The following is a 19,215-nucleotide window of genomic DNA, read 5'->3' as shown; positions in this document are numbered from 1 at the left end:
AAGATGAGGCAAGGCAAGGCAGGGAATTCCAAGCAAGGCAATTCGAGGCAAGGCGAGGCAAGACAAAGAAGGGCAATTCCAGGCAAGGTGATTTCAGGCAAGACGATTTCAGGCAAGGCAATTCCAGGCAAGGCAAGGCAAGACAAGGCAAGGCAATTCCAGACAAGGCAATCCCAGGAAAGGCAAGGAAAAATAATTCCAGGCAAGGCAATCCAGGCAAGGCAAAGTAAGGCAAGGCAATGCAGTTCTAGGCCAGGCAATTCCAGGCAAGTCAAGGCAATGCAAGGCAAGGCAATTCCAGGCAAAGCAATTCCAGGCAATGCAAGGTAAGGCAATTGCCAGAAAGGCAATTCCAGGCCAGGCAAGGCAAGAAAATGCAGGGAAAGGCAATTCCAGGCAAGGCAATTGCCATTAAGGCAAGGCAAGGCAATTCCAGGCAAGGCAATTCCAGTCAAGGCAAAGCAACACAATGCAAGGCAAGGAAATTTTAGGCGAGGCAATTCCAGGTGAGGAAAGGCAAGGCAAGGCAACTTGAAACAAGGCAATTCCAGTAGGAGAGGCAAGATAAGGCAATTCCAGGCAAGGCTATTCCAGGGAAGTCAAGGCGGGGCAATTCCAGGCAAGGAGAAGCAAGGTAATGCAATGCAATTCCAGGCAAGGCAATTCCAGGCAAGGCAATTGCTGGAATGGCATTCCAGGCCAGGCAAGGCAAGAAAAGGTAGGGAAAGGAAATTCCAGGCAAGGCAATTCCCACTAAGGCAGGTCAAGGCAATTTCAGGCAACCCAATTCCAGTCAAGGCAAGGCAAGGCAATTCTAGGCAAGGCAATTCCAGGCGAATTGCCTTGCCTTTCCTGGAATTACCTTGTCTGGAATTGCCTTGCCTTGTCTTGCCTTGCCTTGCCTTGCCTGGCCTTGCCTGGATTTGCCTTCCCTGGAATTGCCTTGCCTTGCCTTACCTGGAATTTCCTTGCCTGGAATTCCCTTTCCCTGCCTTGTCTTGCCTTGCCTTGCCTGGAATTGCCTTTTTTGGAATTGCCTTGCTTGCCTTCCCTTGCCTTGCCTTGTCTGGAATTGCCTTGCATTGCCTTGCCTTGCCTGGAATTCCATTGCCTGGAATTTCCTAGCCTGAAATTGCCTTGCCTTGCCTTGCCTTGCCTTGCCTTGCCTGGAATTGCCTTGCCTGGAATCGTCTTTACTGGAATTGCCCTGCCTTGCCTTGTCTGGAATTGCCTTGCATGGTATTACATTGCCTTGCCTTGCTTGACTGGAATTTTCTTGCCTGGAATGGCCTTGCCTTGCATGGAATTGCTAGGCCTTGCCTTGACTTGGCTTGCCTTGCCTGGAATTGCCTTGAATTGCCTTTCCTTGCCTTGCCTCAAATTGCCTTGCTTTACCATCCCTTGCCTGGAATTGCCTTGTCTTGCCTTGCCTGGAGTTGCCTTGCATGGAATTGCATTCCATTGCCTTGCCTTGAATTGCCTTCCCTGGAATTGCCTTGCCTTCCCTGAAATTGACTTGCCTGGATTGGCCTTGCCTTTGCCTTTGTCTTGCCTTGCCTTGCCTGGAATTTCCTTGTCTGGAATTTTTTGCCTTGCCTTACCTTGCATTGACTGGAATTTCCTTGCCTGGAATAGCCTTGCCTTGCCTTGCCTTGCCTGGAATTGCCTTGCCTCGAATTTCCTTCCCTGGAATTGCCTTTCCTGGAATTGCCTTGCTTGCCTTCCCCTGGAATTGCCTTGCATTGCCTTGCCTTGCCTTGCATTGCCTGGAATTCCATTGCCTGGAATTTCCTAGCCTGAAATTGCCTTGCCTTGCCTTGCCTTGCCTGGAATTGCCTTGCCTTGCCTTGCCTGGAATCATCTTTACTGGAATTGCCCTGCCTTGCCTTGCCTGGAATTGCCTTGCCTGGAATTACGCTGCCTTGCCTTGCTTGACTGGAATTTTCCTGCCTGGAATTGCCTTTCTTTGCCTTACCTTTTCTTGCCTTGCCTGGAATTGCTAGGCCTTGGCTTGGCTTGGCTTGCCTTGCCTGGAATTGCCTTGCCTTGCCTTGCTTAGAATTGCCTTGAGTTGCCTTTCCTTGAATTGCCTTGGTTTGCCTTCCCTTGCCTGGAATTGCGTTTCCTTGCCTTGCCTTGAATTGCCTTCCCTTGCCTTGCCTTGAATTGCCTTCCCTGAATTGCCTTGCCTTGCCTTGCCTTGCCTGAAGTTGACTTGCCTGGATTGGTCTTGCCTTGCCTTGCCTTGCCTGGAATTTTTTGCCTTGCCTTACCTTGCATTGCCTGGAATTACCTTGCCTGGAATAGCCTTGCCTTGCCTGGAATTGCCTTGCCCTCCATTGCCTTGCCTTGCCTGGAATTTCCTTGCCTTGCCTTGCCTGGAGTTACCTTCCCTGGAATTACCTTGCCTTGCCTTACCTGCAATTGCCTTGCCTCGAATTTGCCCTTCCCTGCCCTGCCCTGCCTTTCCCTGCCCTGCCCTGCCCTGCCTTGCGTTGCCTTGCCTTGCCTGGCATTGCCTTGTCCGGGATTGCCTTGCCTGGAATTGTTTTGTCTTGCCTTGCCTTGCCTTCCCTGGAATTGCCTGGAGTGGAGGAGAATGGCTCCAGTGTCAGACTCCCCAACATGCTGTGTGCTCAGCAGGATCTGCCCATGGACATCCAGGGAACACTCACCTTCCCCACCTTGGGAGAGGTCACTAGACAGAACTGCACTGGGTGTTGGTGTCATCCAGGATCCCACACACTTTCCTGAGTGTGATCCTGCTTCCCTCCTCTGGGCAGCTGCATCCTTTTCTCCTGCAGGATTTTCTGGAAAATCAACTCTGGGTTTCATCTCCCTTCTCCACTCTCCTTGCCCCAACCTCCTTTTTCCAAAAAAGTGAGGGAATTGTTTATGGGTTAATTTGTTGAAAATAAGTGGCAGCCTCCACGCTTCTGTTTTCTTTCAGCCTGCTGGTGATGCAGGGTTACATAGGATGCCTGGGCTCCCACACAGGTGCTGGCAGCAGGGGTGTCAGGTGGTGCTGTGCCTCTGCCTGCTCGAGTAAGGAGGCCGTCCCCATGCCCCTCGTCCCTAGGCCGGGCTTCTTCCTGACCTTCTAAATATCCTGTAGTCCAGAGACCTCAGAACCCACTCCTGAGAGAGCAGAGCCAGGCACTTAGAGAAAGACAACATGGTGCCATTCTAGGATCTTATTGGGTATCTGAAACTGTTAGGAAAAAAATTAGGAACTATGTATAAAACTTAAAATATTCAAGTATTAAAAGGTTATTTGAATCAAAGTTTTAAAACATGTCATCAGCAAGCTTCTATCACTAAGTGGGGACTTTTACAGAAGTTGAGCAAATTCTCTGAGTTGAGAGAAAAATGAAGCCACCTGTGCTGGGGACACTTGAGGCAGGGAGAGTGTGGGCAGAGGGAAGCCAGGGAAGTCCCAGCCTGTGGAAGCCAAACAGAAGAGCGTGAGTCAGGAGGGTGGTCAGGATCGGGGATGAGGTTGCTCTCCCTGGAGGAGGAATCCTAAAGTGCACAGCCTGAGACTCCCTCCCCTGGGGTCCAGTCCCCTAACATTTCACAGGCCTCCTGGAGCTGCCTTCCAATAAGGACAAACACAGCAAGAAAAGATCCATTTCTGCACAAAAGTCCTTCTGGAGAGAAGAAAAGAAAAACCCCGTGAATGGAGTCAAAACGTTACCGTGCTTGCTTAGCCTCTCGATTCTTTTCTAAATGGAGTGTGGTTTCCTAGTCAGAGAATGGAAGAGGCCCCTCCCACACAGGGACAGGGCCATGACCCCAGAGGATGAAGCAGCAGCATTTATTCAAGATACAACAGTGAGGGGATCCCGTCACATTCCTGTCTCCCCCGAAAGGGCACATCTCAAGAAGTGATCCAGGAGACATGCAAGTTCCTAAATCCACTCCCTTCACTCTGTCCCCCAGGACCTGGCCCAGACTCTGAGATGCACTGGCTTGGGGTGCCCTTGGGTGGCTGTGTGAAAAACCACAGCTTAGGGCCAGTCTGGAGCTTCCAGACCTGGCCATGATGTCCCCAGGCCACCTGTCCTTCTGCTTTGTCTCACTGTCCCTTGGCAGATGGCCTGATGCTCGGGGCTGGCCCAAGGACACCTCAGGAAGGTTTTGTTTCCACTCCACAATGGTCCGATTATCCAGAGGTTTTAGGGACGTCTATCTGCCTTCTGGAGATGGGCAGGGGCCTTAAGACTTTGGTTGAGAACAGGATGCTCTGTCTCTTACTGTCTGGGGCAGGGATGGCCTCCAGCTGCAGGAAGTACAGCAGCACCTTGACCTGCCAGAAAGAGTGGGAAAGAGGAGAGAGGCTCAGAGGGTGCTCACAGCTGGTGATCTTTAGCCCCCAAGTCAAGCTCAGGTGCTGGGTCCTCTGCTGCTGCCATGAAGCCTTTACAGTGAGACAGGAGGTGGGGGTGTGGATGCGGACAAGGCATGACTTGGGGGGTTATTTAAGAGGTGCACAGGGCCTTGCTCTGTCACCCAGGCTGGAGTACAGTGGCTCCGTCATGGATCACTGCAGCCTCTAACTGCTAGGCTCAAGCCATCCTCCTGTGTCAGCCTCCCCAGTAGCTAAAACTACAGGTGTGTGCCACAATGCCTGACTAATTTTTCCTTTTCTCTTTTCTAGAGATGGGGCTTGCTGCATTGTCCAGACTGGTCTCAAACACCTGGGATCAGTTATCCTGCCGCGGTCTCTCAAAGTGCTGGGATTACAGGCATGAACCTCCACACCCAAACACTTGGGGTGGTTTTAAGCCCCCAGTAAGGTGCACCAGCAGGACCAAGAGGTGGCCTGGGCCTCCCCAACACTCTCATCCATGCAGACCTAGGCAAGTTTCTCTCTCTGAATCTCAGGCACCACCACAGACAATGCAAGTAGGAAGCTGGGCAGGGCAGGACTGGGGGTGTAGCAGGCAGAGGCCACCTCTGTCAGGTCAGGGTGGCATGGGCTGGCTGGAGCCTGTCTTCCCACATGTAGGTCATGACCTCCAAGGACCAGCTGTCGGTCATGGTGATGGGCTGCTGAGATTGGCAGAAAGCTTGCTCTCGTTCTCTGAGGCTGAAGTGGTGTGGGGCCAAAGACCATGGTGAGGTTGTGCAGGGACTTTTATTGACTGCCTTTTTCTTACCACCCTGTGCAAGACCAAAGCAGAGGGTGCTATTTCTATGCCACCACCAGGAAAGAGGCAGAGGGGCTGGACCATGCTGGAGTCCTCTGGGAGGGAGTGACCTCAACCCTGGCTGTGCTGCAAGCTGATTCCAGCCCTGGTACTTGTGGGTCTCAGCGGCTCAGGATGAGGGGTTAGCTCTGGGCTGGTGGGGAGGTCTCCTCCACGGTCAGGGAGTGAGGGAGTTGGGGGATTCAAGTGCACTGCTGGCCATGGCCAAAGCTCTGAGCTCTTTGTGAAGCCACAGTGCAGAGGGGAGAGCAGGGCAAAGAGGAGAGGCTGGGGTGGGGGTGGCAGTGGTGCTGGTCCCCAGAGGCAGTGAGGGACTGTAGATGGGTTGGGGGGAAAGGTCCTCAGTGCTGGGGGTCTGATGTGAGCAGAGCGGCACCCTGGGGCCTGGGTTTTTGTAGCCCTCCCTGGGCAGCCATGAGAGAGCTGGGCTACCTTTTCAGATGGTCCAGAAGGAAAAGGAAGGTGAGCAGGTTGGCCTCCAGCCACGATAAGGACAGGTTAAGCTTGGAGTTCTCCTTTGCAGCGAGGTCTGAAATTACTGCAGAAGGCAGTGGGTTACTCCTCATGGTCACAACGAGCTGGAGACCTCTCCCGAGTTGGTGACATGGAGCACCCGGGACACGTGTTCCTGAACAACCTAGGCTCATCATCATACTCACTCCCACAGCACTAGACCCCAATGAGGACCCTGTTAAGGGTGCCAGTGTGGGGTATGAGCCACCTGAATCCCTTTTCTCTGCCCCACCTGGGTCAGCAGCACCTGGAGAACAGCAGCAGGAGGTGGCGTGAGAGCAGTGGCTCATGGGTGGAGCTGCCTATTGAAAACTGCGGCTACCACCCCCTCCCGAGGGCAGCCCAGAGTAGTGGAGGCTCAGCATAAAATGAAAAAGGGGAGTGAGAGACACAAGAAGGTGGGAGGTGGGTGGCCCCAGCCCCACAAACTAAGCAGAGACCCTCTCTTCACCCTAGACTCCGCAGGGGCACCTCAGCCTGGTAAACCAGGTGCTCTGGGCGTGGGCCCGGGAGGCAGGCCTGCCCTAAGGGTCATGCAGAGGATACAGGGCCACACACACCAGTGCCCTGCTTAGACATCAGCCTCCAGGTTGACTCAGGGTCAGGCCAGGTTTGATCCTGTGCTTGACTGGGCCAGGACCCGTGGCTAGAGCACCTGGGGACCCTCGTTCAGCCCTGGTCTGCTGGAAGGGGGACAGCAGACTTTAGGAAAGCAGTGCTGAGCATTTTACTCTCTTGGTCTCCTTGAGGAATAGGACAAGGGGTCCTCTGGGGACAGATGAGGACTTACACAATAGCTTTGGTTGTGGCCCCTGCTTTCTGAGCTTTGTTAAAACACTGACCATGGCAGAAAGGACACAGCTTGGGGTCCCACACCTCACTTTCCACAGCCCCTAATGGCAGCAGTGCACATGGAGGAGATGCCTCCTATGACGCCAGGGCTTCCAGTGCTCACCGATGCCCTCATCAAAGTTGGGTAGAACTTGTCAGTGAAGAGGGGCTCAGGCAGCTCACAGAAGTAGAGCTTCAGCCTGTCTGCGATGGCATGTATGTCCATCTCACTCATCATCATTGACAATCCCTGTCATCCAGAAAGAGCATGGAAATGCTGTGGCCTCCTTGAGGATCCCAAGTGGGTCTTCCGCCATCCCTGCCTTGGCTAAAACATCGTCCCTGCCATGCTGGCCACTGTGCGGGTCCCTCCCTGGCTTTGAGCAGCCCATCTTCCTCCTCCTAAGAGCTGTGCGTGGTTCTGTGTCTGTGTAGAGATGACGGAGGGGTGTGTGCATCCCCATATTTCTCCCCTGCTTGGCCCAATGTGATGTCCAGGAGGAGGCCAGGGCAGCAGGACTCAGAGCCTGCATGGGAATCAGGTATCTCTGCCCTGTTCATAGCAACAGCGCTGTACCAGTCTTCGGACAGCAGGAAGGCTGTGGGAGATTCCGATGGGTTTCAGTGTTTGAACCAGTGTCTTCCTTTTGATCCAGTTGTCCACTGGAGCTGACCTCCCCACCACAGGCCAGGTCCATCCTGGGCCTCCAGAGGGAACTGAAACTACCTCATGGCCCACCCAGGGGTGCTGGGCATTCTAGGGGGTCCTGGTCTGGGTGGGTGGTGTGTGCCCCAAAGAAAGGTCACAGGCACAAAGTCCCATTGCTTTGAAGTTGCTGGACAAGGACACTCTGGGTTCTCAGTGCCCTCCCCTGGCATTTGGGGCAGGTCCAGGTCCTTAATAATCCATGAGGGGTAGTGAGATGGAGGTGGAGGTGGTGCAGCCTTAGCCTGAGCTGGGTCCCATCAGTGCCCTCTGCCCGCCACATCCTCACACAGGGCAGTGGACAGAACACACTGAGTCCCAGGCTTCCACACCTCATGTCCACCCTCAAGGCAGGAAGTCCAAGGCCCCCTGGCAGCCCCAGGTCCACCCAGCAAGTGGCATGGGTGGGTAGGATGGTTCAAGAACTGGCTTCTACAGAAGCACCTTCTACAACTCTTGTCTTCTCTTTTTTAAAAATAATAAAACAGTAAATGAAGAAAAGACACAGTGAAGAATGTGACGTGACCCGACCATGGAGCGCTGTGAGATCTCATTGTGGACATTGACACCCACACCTCCATCATGACATGATCCAGCTGATGACAAAGGCTGCCTTCAGTGCCTGGATGTCCGTGGCCACTCCAGACCCGCAGTAGATGCCCACCCCCTTCATGCCATGATGCTTGATCCGCTCCACACATTGGTGCAAGATAAAGGGCACCTTGGACCTCTGTATCCTGTGGGAAAAGGAAATGTACTCAGTGTCCTGACAGCCCTGCTTGGGCTACAGCACAGGAGACCTGCCCCTTATCTGCACACCTGGAGCAGGGCTGAAGAGGGTGACGAAGGTGCCCAGGTCTGGGGCTGCACGCAGAGCCTTGTGCATGCCTGCCCTCCCTCTGCAAGCTCAGTCCTCATTGCATGTACTTTCTCAGGACTTTTCTAAAAGGCTGAAGCATCCAGACCCCTGTGAGTCACACATGATCATTGGGGGAGGCTCAGGAAACCTGTGTAAGTCAAGTCAGCACAGGAAGGGCATCTGAAAGCCAGGGGCACTGATCCAGCACTCAGTACAGAAAGGATGGACTGGGATTTTTCACTGATGCCCTCAGGGGTCTGAGAATAGAGCTGGTGGGGCATGCAGGGTCTATAGGAAGTAAGACAGGGAGGTACTGAGCTGAGCACAGATGGGGAAAGAAGAGCACATGGCACAGAGCTAAAGAAGACATGGCCCCATGACCAGAGAACTCTGTCCCAATAGGAAAGGCACATCTCAGTGTGGAAGGGTCTGGAGCTCAGGAGGGATTCAGACTCAGCAAGGACTCAGGCTCACTAACCTTTGCTCAGGAGAGCAAAATCATCTAGGTGAGGTTTCCCCTCTGTGTCTTTACTCCAGGAAGCAGGTATCAGAATCAAGGGTGCTCTCATCTGTGCTTTATTTGTGACTCACAAAAGGCAGAGGGTCCTGCTCATACAAACAATGCACCTGGGATGTCCAAAGCTGCCGGGACAGTTGGGACCCTCTGTCAGATGGTTCTTAGGAGCCATCAACCTTATTAGGGGTGTCTGAAAGAACTGTGTCATTCCAAAGGAAGATAAGAACCACGCAGCTCACCTTGAATCTCAGAATGTAGCTTTCCTGTTGTTCTCATGAGGAACATTATACAGTTTCTGTATCTTTCGCCTCAATAGTCAAATGTAGTAGCTGAGTTGGACATATCTGAAAGGCAGGGCTAATTTTTTTTAATGAAAACAGTTGTGTTTTTCTAATTTTAAAGCAACACATTCTTGCCATATAAAAAATTTTAAATGTACGAAGAAAGTAAATGTTAGTCTAAATGCAGCCACCCACAGATAAAGCACTACTCACATTTGGGTGAGCCTCCTTTCAAACTACAATCTCTATGCGGATTTATAGATGGTGCTTTTTTGTTGCTGTTGTCAAAGCTCAGCAAGATATTCTGAACCAGTTTTTTATTATAATAAATGTAATGTCACGTTACTATGTCTAATGACTATCTGTATTCCATAGGATCAGCCTACCAGAATTTATTAGTTATAACATGATCAACCAAGTATAATTTTGGCTCATATTAAAAATTATTATTTTACTCTAATGAATGACAAATTATTTAAAGTACATATATATAAATGTGTTCAGATATGTGTATATATGTATATACACATATACACACACACAAGGCTTTGATGAAATTATATCTGAATGCACTTGGCAATTTATTTTCTTAGACTATATTTCTAGACTATTTCTAGAAATGGAATTGCTGGGTAAAAGACTACGCATTTACTTTTTTTTTTTTTTTTTTTTGAGACAGAGTCTCATTCTATTGCCAGGCTGGAGTGCAGAGGCGCGATCTCAGCTCACTGCAACCTCTGGCTCCCTGATTCAAACTATTCTCCTGCCCTTCAGCCTCCCAAGCAGCTGAGACGATAGGCATGTACCATCACACTCAGCTAATTTTTGAATTTTTTAAGTAGAGACAGGGTTTCACCATGTTGGCCAGAATGGTCTCAATCTCTTGACCTTGTGATTTGCCCACCTTTGCCTCCCAGAGTGCTGGGATTACAGGCATAAGCCACCGCACCCAGCTTTTTTTTTTTTTTTTTTTGAGATGGAGTCTCACTCTGTCATCCAGCATGGAGTGTAGTAGCACGATCTCGGCTCACACCAATCTCCACCCCCTGGGTTCAAGTGATTCTCCTGCCTCAGCCTGCTGAGTAGCTAAGATTACAGGTGCCCATTACCACGCCTGGCTAATTTTTGTATTTTTAGTAAAGACAGGGTTTCACCATGTTGGCAAGGCTGGTCTTGAACTCCTGACCTCAGGTGATCCTCTCTCTGTGACCTCCCAAAGTGCCGGGATTGCAGGTGTGAGCCTCTGCACACAGCCTGCATTGGCTATTTTGATATCTATTACCAAATTTCCCTCTGGAGATGTGCCACTTTACACTCTTACGAATGCTTTTGTCAGCATTAGTTATTACATGCTTTCAAATCCTTATTAATCCAGCAAACAATTTTATTTTAATTTTCATATAACTATGCGAATGACCCTTGTTACCTGTTCTTTATCCACTTTTATTGTGATACTTATTTTTTATTGACTTGTAACTATTCACTGCATCTCAGAAATAGCAGCACTTCGTTGCATGTTTACTGTTGTTTTTCCTCATCTTGTCTTGGTTTGAAACCAGTTTATTTTTGTTTTGTTTTTCCATATAGAAGGGTTACAAAGTTAAATGTTTCCATGTTTTCCTTTATAGCTTCTGGTAGTAACTAGAATTTACCTAAGCCCAGAAGAAAATAACGCCTATGTCTTATTCTGGCTTTATACTGTTTTCATTTGCTCTATTATAATTTTAGTATAAGAAATCCAGGAATCTATTTTGCTTCACAAATAGCTGGCCAATTAGAATTTATTTTATTTATTTATGTTTTTTGAGATGGAGTTGCCCAGCCTGGAGTGCAGTGGCACAATCTCGGCTCACCGCAATCTCCACCTCCCGGGTTCAAGTGATTCTCCTGCTTCAGCCTCCCAAGTAGCTGGGATTATAGGCATGTGCCACCACGCCCAGCTAATTTTGTATTTTTAGTAGAGATGGGGTTTATCCATGTTGGTCAGGCTGGTTTCAAACTCCCAACTTCAGGTGATCCACCTGCCTGGGCCTCCCAAAGTGCTGGGATTCAGGCATGAGCCATCGCGCCTGGCAGGATTTACTCTTTAACATTTGGTTGAAGAGGTAGGGAAGGAGACTGGAAGAAATCGAAGCTGAAGACAGGGCTGGGTTTCCTGGATGCATCTCCCTCCCCAGCCTCCTTTCTCTGAAGAGGTGGAGGAGTCAGGGAAGCCATCGTGGCTTTAGGTGTTGACTTTTGTCAATGTTTGGTGAAGCCAGGAATGAAATTGAGACAATATTCAGGTTCCTGGAACCCAAGTTAGCGTGAAAGGAGATGACAAACGGGCTATTGTTAGGAGGTAGTTCCATGGAGAAGGAAGAGCTTCCACCTCCCTCAGATGCTGCCTTTCTCTTTTCTCCAGTGATTTCATGATTGGCCTAAGTTTCCTTTACTTCTCCCTACGATGGTGTAACATTAACTCAAATGTGATGCTATGTGGTGGTGTGAGGCAGTGGGTGCATGTTGGCCCATAAACCCCTGGAGGACAGGGGCCCACCACCTCACCCAAGGGTCCTCTGCATGCACATGGTCCCTGCACATGGCAAGTAGTTGGTGCTCAGAAGGCCTTTGCTGGAACAAAGGGAAGCACAAGCACCCACAGCAGTGATGATTTTGTCGGGTCTGCAATAGAGACCAGTCACCACTAGGTGTCACGGTGAGTCAAGTAAAATTTTGGCTCATGGTTCCGAACTGTGCTTTTACTGTACTCATCTTCATGCATGCACACATGCAATGTTTTAACAAGCATCTGTTGAGTATCTCCTGCATGACACACACCGTGCTGGTGCTGGGGATCCTGTCCTGGCTGAGCTTCTGGATATGGTGGGGACAAGTCCACAATGGGTACTGAGACAAGGGGCAAAAGCCTGGTTTAGGAGGAGTGCCTGCTTATGCTGCAGGAGTCCAGAGCAGCTTCCTGAGTGAGGGACCTTTTGAAATGTAAGGATAGGTAAAAGCAAACAAACCCAGGTTATACTTTCTCCCAGGAAATTCAGCCCCCTGCAGGCCCAGGGGACCAGGACAATCTTCCCTCCTGCAGGGGTTGAGGACAGAGGCTCAGAAAGGTACAGTGGCTTACCCAAGGTTGCACAGGGTCACCAGTGCTGGAAACCAAGTGTCCTCACCACCTTCCCAGCCATTCCCCTTTCTACACCAGCTCCATGCCCACTGCTCCAACCCTGCCCCCTTTCCCACCCTCCTCATGCCCTGTGGCCCTTGTGGGTACTGAGCTGGGAGCCCAGCACTTTCTAGCCTGGGGTCTGATGGCTGCAGGGCAGGCAGTGGGTGTGGGGGCTGAGGCCTGAGGTGCTGGGTGACAAGAGTTCAAGTGATTCTCCTGCCTCAGCTTCTCGAGTATCTGGGACTACAGACATGAGCCATCACATCCGGCTAATTGTTGTATTTTTAGTAGAGATGGGGTTTCACCACATTGGCCAGGATGGTCTGAATCTCTTGACCTCGTGATCTGCCCACCTGGGCCTCCCGAAGTGCTGGGATTACAGGTGTCAGCCACTGTGACTGGCCTACTGCTGGTTTTCTAATTGCCTTACTGCCTCCAGTTTTGTCACCTTGCAATAGATTCTCAGGAGGCCACACAGTGATGGCTCTAAAGTGCCAGCCCAGCTGCATCACTCTCATGCTCCCACACTTCACCTTTTCACCCTGGGCCCCAGGGCTGTTCTCTGGAAAGTTCCTGCCTCTGCACTTAGTGCTCCTGGCCTGCACAGGTTGTGTGCATCACAGGGCTTGGTCCTGGCCTTCATGCTGCTTGTTCCGACCCAGCAGAGAGGCCCTGGAGGGCAGGGATCCTTCTCATCAAATGCAGAGTCGGTGCTCAGTGATGTTACCCAGCGGAGGGCAGGGTGAGCCTGAGGACTGGGGCAAGTTCGTCCGTGCAGTCCCAGCCTGGTCCAGGTGTCCTGGGCTTCTGTGAGGCCGGGGGCTCCTATGGTGTTCCACAGGCTTCTCTGACCATTTAATGTGGGGTCCATGCCTCTTCTCCCGAATGGGCCCTCAGGGGAGCAGGCTGACCTGCCACTGTCTCAAGTACACATTGTGTCCTTGGGCATATGAGAGGGAGTGAGGAGGGAACAAAGTACTTCCACGCTCTGGCTTTCCAGTCCCTGAGGATTTCCTGTTGGAAATTTTCAATAAATTCATTTTTAATAAATCTCTGCTGCATCCTTTCCATGCTTTGTTTGTGTGTTTAGTCCAATTCCTTGTTCAAAACACCAAGAACCTGGACACCCTCAACTGGTAACAACTTTAGGGCACATCTGGGGAAACAAGAGTGGCTGAAGGAGTTTTCAGAAGGCTTTTTTTTTTTTTTTTAAAGAAAGTGATTTATTTAGAGAGAGAGAGAGAGAGAAACATGAGGATAGAGAAAGAAAGAATCCAGGAGAGAAGAGCAGCTTCCACAATGAGTGGAAGGGAATAGAGAGAGATGGAGTTTAGGAGGGGAAGACAGGATTCCACAAAGAGGGTGTTCGTGGAAAAGGCCTCCAGAGGGAGAATCCAGGATAGAGAAAAACAGCTTCCATGAGCATGAGAGTGTTCGTGGAAGGGGATCCAAACATGGAGTCCCCAGGAGGTTTTGTATTTGTATACTATTTTGCTAGCCAGGCAGTGCCACTGCTACCCCATTCATCACCAGTTTTTGTTGACGTCTCTTCCTATTTCTTTTTTCTTTGGAGATGGAGACTCGCTCTGTCGAGAAGCCCAGGCTGAGTGCAGTGGCACCATCTCAGCTCACCACAACCTCCACCTCCTGGGTTTAAGTGATTCTTCTGCCTCAACCTCCCGAATAGCTGGGACTACAGGTGAGCACCACCATGTCTGGGTAATTTTTGTATTTTTAGTAGAGACAGGGTTTCACCATGTTGTCCAGGCTGGTCTCAAACTCCTGACCTCTGGTGATCCACCCAACTTAGCCTCCCAAAGTGCTGAGATTACAGGCGTGAACCACCATGCCTGGTCTTTTTTTTTTTTTTTGAGATAGGATCTCCCTATATTGCCCAGGTTGGCCCTCAAGCAATCCTTGCACCTCAGCCTCCTGAGTTGCTTTTTTTTGGGGGGGGAGGGGGAGAAAGAGAAAGAAAAAGAGGGAAAAAGAAATATTACTTCATTCCTAAAATGGGTTTCAATAATGGCCGATCAATATTTTGTGTGTTTAAAGTGGATAATGTATATTTTGTATGTTTAAAATGGAGAGCTCTATTGAGTTTATTTGTTCTGGTTCTGAGTTCAAGTCCTGGATATCATTATCAATTTTCTGTCTCGTTGAATCTAAATCTCATTATGTGTCTTATGTATCTGGGTGTTTAGATCTCTTATTATTACATTAATCCTTTTACCCTTGTATCCTTGTAGCTTTGAAATCTATTTTATTAATTGTGAGAATTGCAACTCCTGCTCTTTATTTGTTTTTGCTCTCCATTTGGTTGGTAAGTTTTTTTCCAACCCTTTATTTTGAGTCTTTGTATATCTTTAGATATACCGTTAGATTTTGTCTGTATCTTTTGATTGGGGGATTTAGTCGATTTAAATTTAGGGTTACTGCCATTTGATATTAACTGGCTATTTTATCCTTTCGTTGATGTAAATTCTTCTTTATGTTAATGCTCTTTACTTCTTGGTATATTTTTAGAAAGGCTCATACTGGTTGTTCCTTTCTATGTATAATACTTCTTTTAGAAGTTCTTGTAAAGCAGGCCTGGTGGTAGTAAAATCTCTAAGTACTTGCTTGTTCCTGAAAGATTTTAATTTTCCTTCAATTGTAAAGCTTAAATTGGCAGGATATGAAATTCTGGGCTGAAAGTTCTGTTCTTTAAGTATATTGAATATTGGCCCCCACTCTCTTCTAGCTTGTAGGGTTTCTGCTGAGAGATCTGCTGTAAGCCTAATAGGCTTCCCTTTATGGGTAACCTGATCTTTCCCTCTGGCTGCCCTTAATATTTTCTCCTTCATTTCGATCCTGGTGAATCTAATGATTATGTGCCTTGGGGTTGGTCTTCTTGAGGAATATCTTTGTGGTGTTCTCTGTATTGCCTGGGGTTGAATAGTGTCCTGCTTTGCTAAGTTGGGAAAATTTTCCTGGATAATGTCCTGAAAAGTATTTTCCAGCTTGAATTCATTCTCTCCGTCACATTCAGGTACACCGATCAAACGTATATTAGGTCTTTTCACATAGTCCCATATTTCTTGGAGACTTTGCTCATTCCTTTTTATCCTTTTTTCTCTATTCTTGTCTTGTCGTTTTATTTCATTAAGTTGGTCTTCGACCTCTGATATCCTTTCTTCTGCTTGATCCATTCGGCTGTTTAAGCTTGTACATATTTCACTAAGTTCTCGTGTTGTATTTTTCAACTCCATAAGTTCATTTGTATGCCTCTCTATATTGTCTATTCTTTTCATCATTTCATCGAACCTTTTTTCAAAGTGCTTAGTTTCTTTACATTGGGTTAGAACAAGTACCTTTAACTCCCAGAAGTTTCTTATCATCCACCTTTTAAAGCCTACTTCAGATAATGGAACACAGTCCTTTTCCATCAGGACTTGTTCTGTTGCTGATGAGTCCTTTTCCATCAGGGCTTGTTCCGTTGCTGATGAGTTTTTTTCCATCAGGGCTTGTTCCGTTGCTGATGGGTTCTGATTTCGAGTATACTCGGCCTTCTTAGGCTGTTTTTTTCCCTTCATTGTAGATGAACCGCCTTTCTAATTAGGTTTCTGAGTCGACGTCCGACTTATTGATTCCCAATGCTGGGATCTGAGCAACCCACTGTGGCGGCCTAAATAGCAGCGATAAGACTGATGGTGCTCTTCTGCCCGGGAATCTCTAGTCTGGTTTCCCTCTTGAGTCCGCAACAAGTGGCTCTGACTTCCTGGAGCTCCGAACTCCGGTCAGTAGGGGAAGCAGTCCCGTTTGCTCTGCATGAAGAGCTGCTACACCAAGACGCCGGCAAAACCGCTGCGGTGGCCACAAGAGTCGCGCTGGTGACCCGTGGGGCTCCTCCACTGGGAATCAGCTGACCCATGAGTGACGAAAATTCATCTAAAAGTGTGGCATCGTCTCGTTCTCTGAGCTTTCACCGGGAGCAACAATCCCGAGCTGTTAGTGATCGGCCATCTTGGATCGGTCTCCCTGAGTTGCTGAGATTACAGGTGCACCTCACCTTGCCCAGCACAAGCAGCATGATTTTGTCACCACCCCAGACCCCTCTCATTCCCTTTCATAGGAAGTCACTGAGCACCAGTGAAACTTGAGCCAAGAACTAGGGAAAACAATATTTGAACTCATTTCTTTTGGGTGCCAAACCTCTCTGCCCCCTTCTATGAAAATTGGAGGCAGCCAGGTGCAGCGACTCATGCCTGTAATCCCAGCACTTTGGGAGGCCTAGGCAGGTGGATCACCTGAGGTCAGGATTTAGAGACCAGCCTGGCCAACATGGTGAAACCCCATCTCTATTAAAAATACAAAAAAATTAGCTGGGTGTGGTGGTTGGTGCCTGTAATCTCAGCTACATGAAAGGCGGAGGCTGGAGAATTGCTTGAACCTGAAAGGCAGAGGTTGCAGTGAGCCAAGATCATGCCATTGCACTCCAGCCTGGACAAAGCCAAATCTCCATCAATTAAAAAAAAAAAAAAAAAAAAGAAGAAGAAGAAAAAAAGAAAATTGGAGGCTTTGGTCCCTTTGTCTGCTACACTCTAGAATAACTCTGTCCCTGCTTGAGTGTGATCTCCTCGAGGCAAAGTCTGGGTCTCCTTCCTCTTGTGTGCTGGCCCTGGCCTGTCTGTCCCACACTAGCTGCTCAATGAAGGCTTGCCCAGGTAGAGTATGGGTTTCAGGCATCCCAAGACTTGCAGCTGCAGAGGATGTGAGTGAGAAACCTTGGAATGCTCTGCCTATCAGGAAATGGGTCTATCCCAGAGTTGGGCCAAGAAGCTGGGCTCCCTCTGATGCCAGTGCTCAGAGCTCCCCTGCCCAGGGTGGAACCTTGCAGATGGCCAAGTACATTGGCTCAATATTTGCCTCGAGTAGCTGGGTGCAGTGGCTCTAGCCACTGCTGGATCTATAATCCCAGCACTTTGAGAGGCTGAGGCAGGAGAATAGTTTCAGGTCAGGTGTTCAAGACCAGCTGGGGCAATGTAGTAAGACTCCATCTCTACAAAAAATATATAAAAAGTAGCCAGAAGCTGGGGTGGGAGGATTGCTTGAGTCCAGGAGTTCAAGGCTGCATAGCTGGTATTGTGCCACTGCACTTTAGCCTGGGTAGCAGAGCAAGACCCTGTCTGAAAAAATATCTATATATATTTGCCTAGAAACTGAAGCCTAAGGAGGAGAATGGGGTACCCATTTTGACAAATGAGAAAACTGAGCTCAGGATAGAAACAGACCAAGACATTGACTCATGCGAAAAAGGCAAAGCTATTCAGGCAGTGTTTATTCACTCCTTCATTCATTCGTCACTTAGTCCCCAGCATGGACTGACTATGCCCACAGGCCCAGCCCTGTGCTGGGGGAACAGCAGAGAATCAGGCCCAGCTCCTGCCTCAGGGAGCTCACAGTGGGCTGGAGGGACAGGCATGAAAGCACTGAGGGACATGAGGTTGTGCTCAGGGCAGTGGCACTGGGGTGTGGGCGTCCAGAGTGGGTCCTCATGGCCTGAGCCTGGGTACCCCCTGCAACCCTAAAAAGCAGGACTGGGGTCAGGACTTTTGAGCAGGGGGATTCTTTGGGGAAGTGGATCCAGGAGGCTGACTGAGAGACTGGGAGGGTAAAGGAGGAGAGAGAAAAGCAAGAACAGGGGTGTGCCATAGAGATGGCCACACTGAGGACAACCAAGGCGTAACCCAAAGGGACTGTAACTGCCCAACGGGTTCACCTTGCTTACTGCCTAGACAGAGCCAATTTATCAGGACACGGGAATTGCAATGGAGGAGTAATTCATGCAGAGCCGGTTATGCAGGAGACTGGAGTTGGTTTGTTTGCTTGTTTGTTTGTTTTGAGTATAAGTTGTACTTTGTCACCCAGGCTAGAGTGCAGTGGTGGGATCTCCGCTCACTGCAACCTCTACCTTTCTCTGGATTCAAGAGTGAATCCTGCCTCAGCCTCCTGAGTAGCTGAGATTATAGATGTGCACCACCATGCCTAGTTAATTTGTAGTTTTTTTTTTTTTTGATTCAGAGTTTCACTCTTGTTGCCCAGGCTGGAGTGCAATGGCGCAATCTCTACACACTGCAACCTCTGCCTCCCGGGTTCAAGCAATTATCCTGCCTCAGTCTCCTGGCATTACAGGCATGTGTCACCATACCTGGCTAATTTTGTACTTTTAGTAGAGACAGGGTTTCTCCATGTTGGTCAGGGTAGTTTCGAACTCCTCATATCAGGTGATCCACCCTCTTCAGCCTCCGTAAGTGCTGGGATTACAGGTGTGAGCCACAGGGCCAGCCTGGAATTTTATGATTACTCAAGTCAGTCTCCTAGAGCAGAAGATTCAGGGATCAGAGTTTTTAAGGATGGTTCGGTGACTGGAGGGGCCAGGGAGTCGGGAGTGCTGATTGTTAGGAGGGAGATGAAGTCTTAGGGAATGGAAGCTGTCCTTCTGCGCTGAGTCAGTTCCTGGGTGGGGCCCACAAAATCAGATGCGTCAGTTTATCAATCTAGGTGGTGCCAGCTGATCCATCCAGTGCAGGGTCTGCAAATAAGCACTGATTTTATGTTTTACAATAGTGATGTTATCTGCAGGAACAATTTGGGGAGGGTCAGAATCTTGTAGCCTCCAGCTGTATGACCCCATTAGAAACCACAATTTCTAATCTTTTCACTAATTTGTTAGTCTTACAAAGGCAGTCTAGTCCCTAGGCAAGAAGGGGGTTTGTTTTGGAAAAGGATTGTTACCATCTTTGTTGCAAATTATAAACTATTAACTAAGTTCTTCCCAACGTTAGTTCGGCCTGCGCCCAGGAATGAACAAGGACAGCTTGGAGGTTAGAAGACAGATGGGGTCAGTTAGGTCAGATCTCTTTCACGGTCTCAGTTATAGTTTTGCAGTGGTGATTTCAGGATTCGCAGGGATTCATCTAGAAATGTATCATAGGCCAGGTGTGGTGGCTCACACCTGTAATCCCAGAACTTTGATAGGCTGTCAGGAGGATCACTTGAGGCCAGAAGTTGGAGACCAGCCTATGCAACATAGAGACCCCAGCCCTATATAAAAAAGAAAGAAAGAAATTGTATCATAATTGTCTGCCTG

The 19,215-nt window shown here is 49.2% G+C and overlaps 1 pseudogene; it reads right to left on the bottom strand.

The window, feature by feature from the left end:
• Positions 1–4,165: 4,165 nt before the first annotated feature.
• Positions 4,166–8,149, bottom strand: LOC100393099 (breakpoint cluster region protein-like; annotated as a pseudogene).
• Positions 8,150–19,215: the final 11,066 nt, after the last annotated feature.

Source organism: Callithrix jacchus, chromosome 14 (assembly GCF_049354715.1).
Source record: "Callithrix jacchus isolate 240 chromosome 14, calJac240_pri, whole genome shotgun sequence".
Lineage (NCBI taxonomy): Eukaryota > Metazoa > Chordata > Mammalia > Primates > Cebidae > Callithrix > Callithrix jacchus.
The sequence above is the reverse complement of the archived record's forward strand: the minus strand, read 5'-3'. Positions and strand labels throughout refer to the sequence as shown.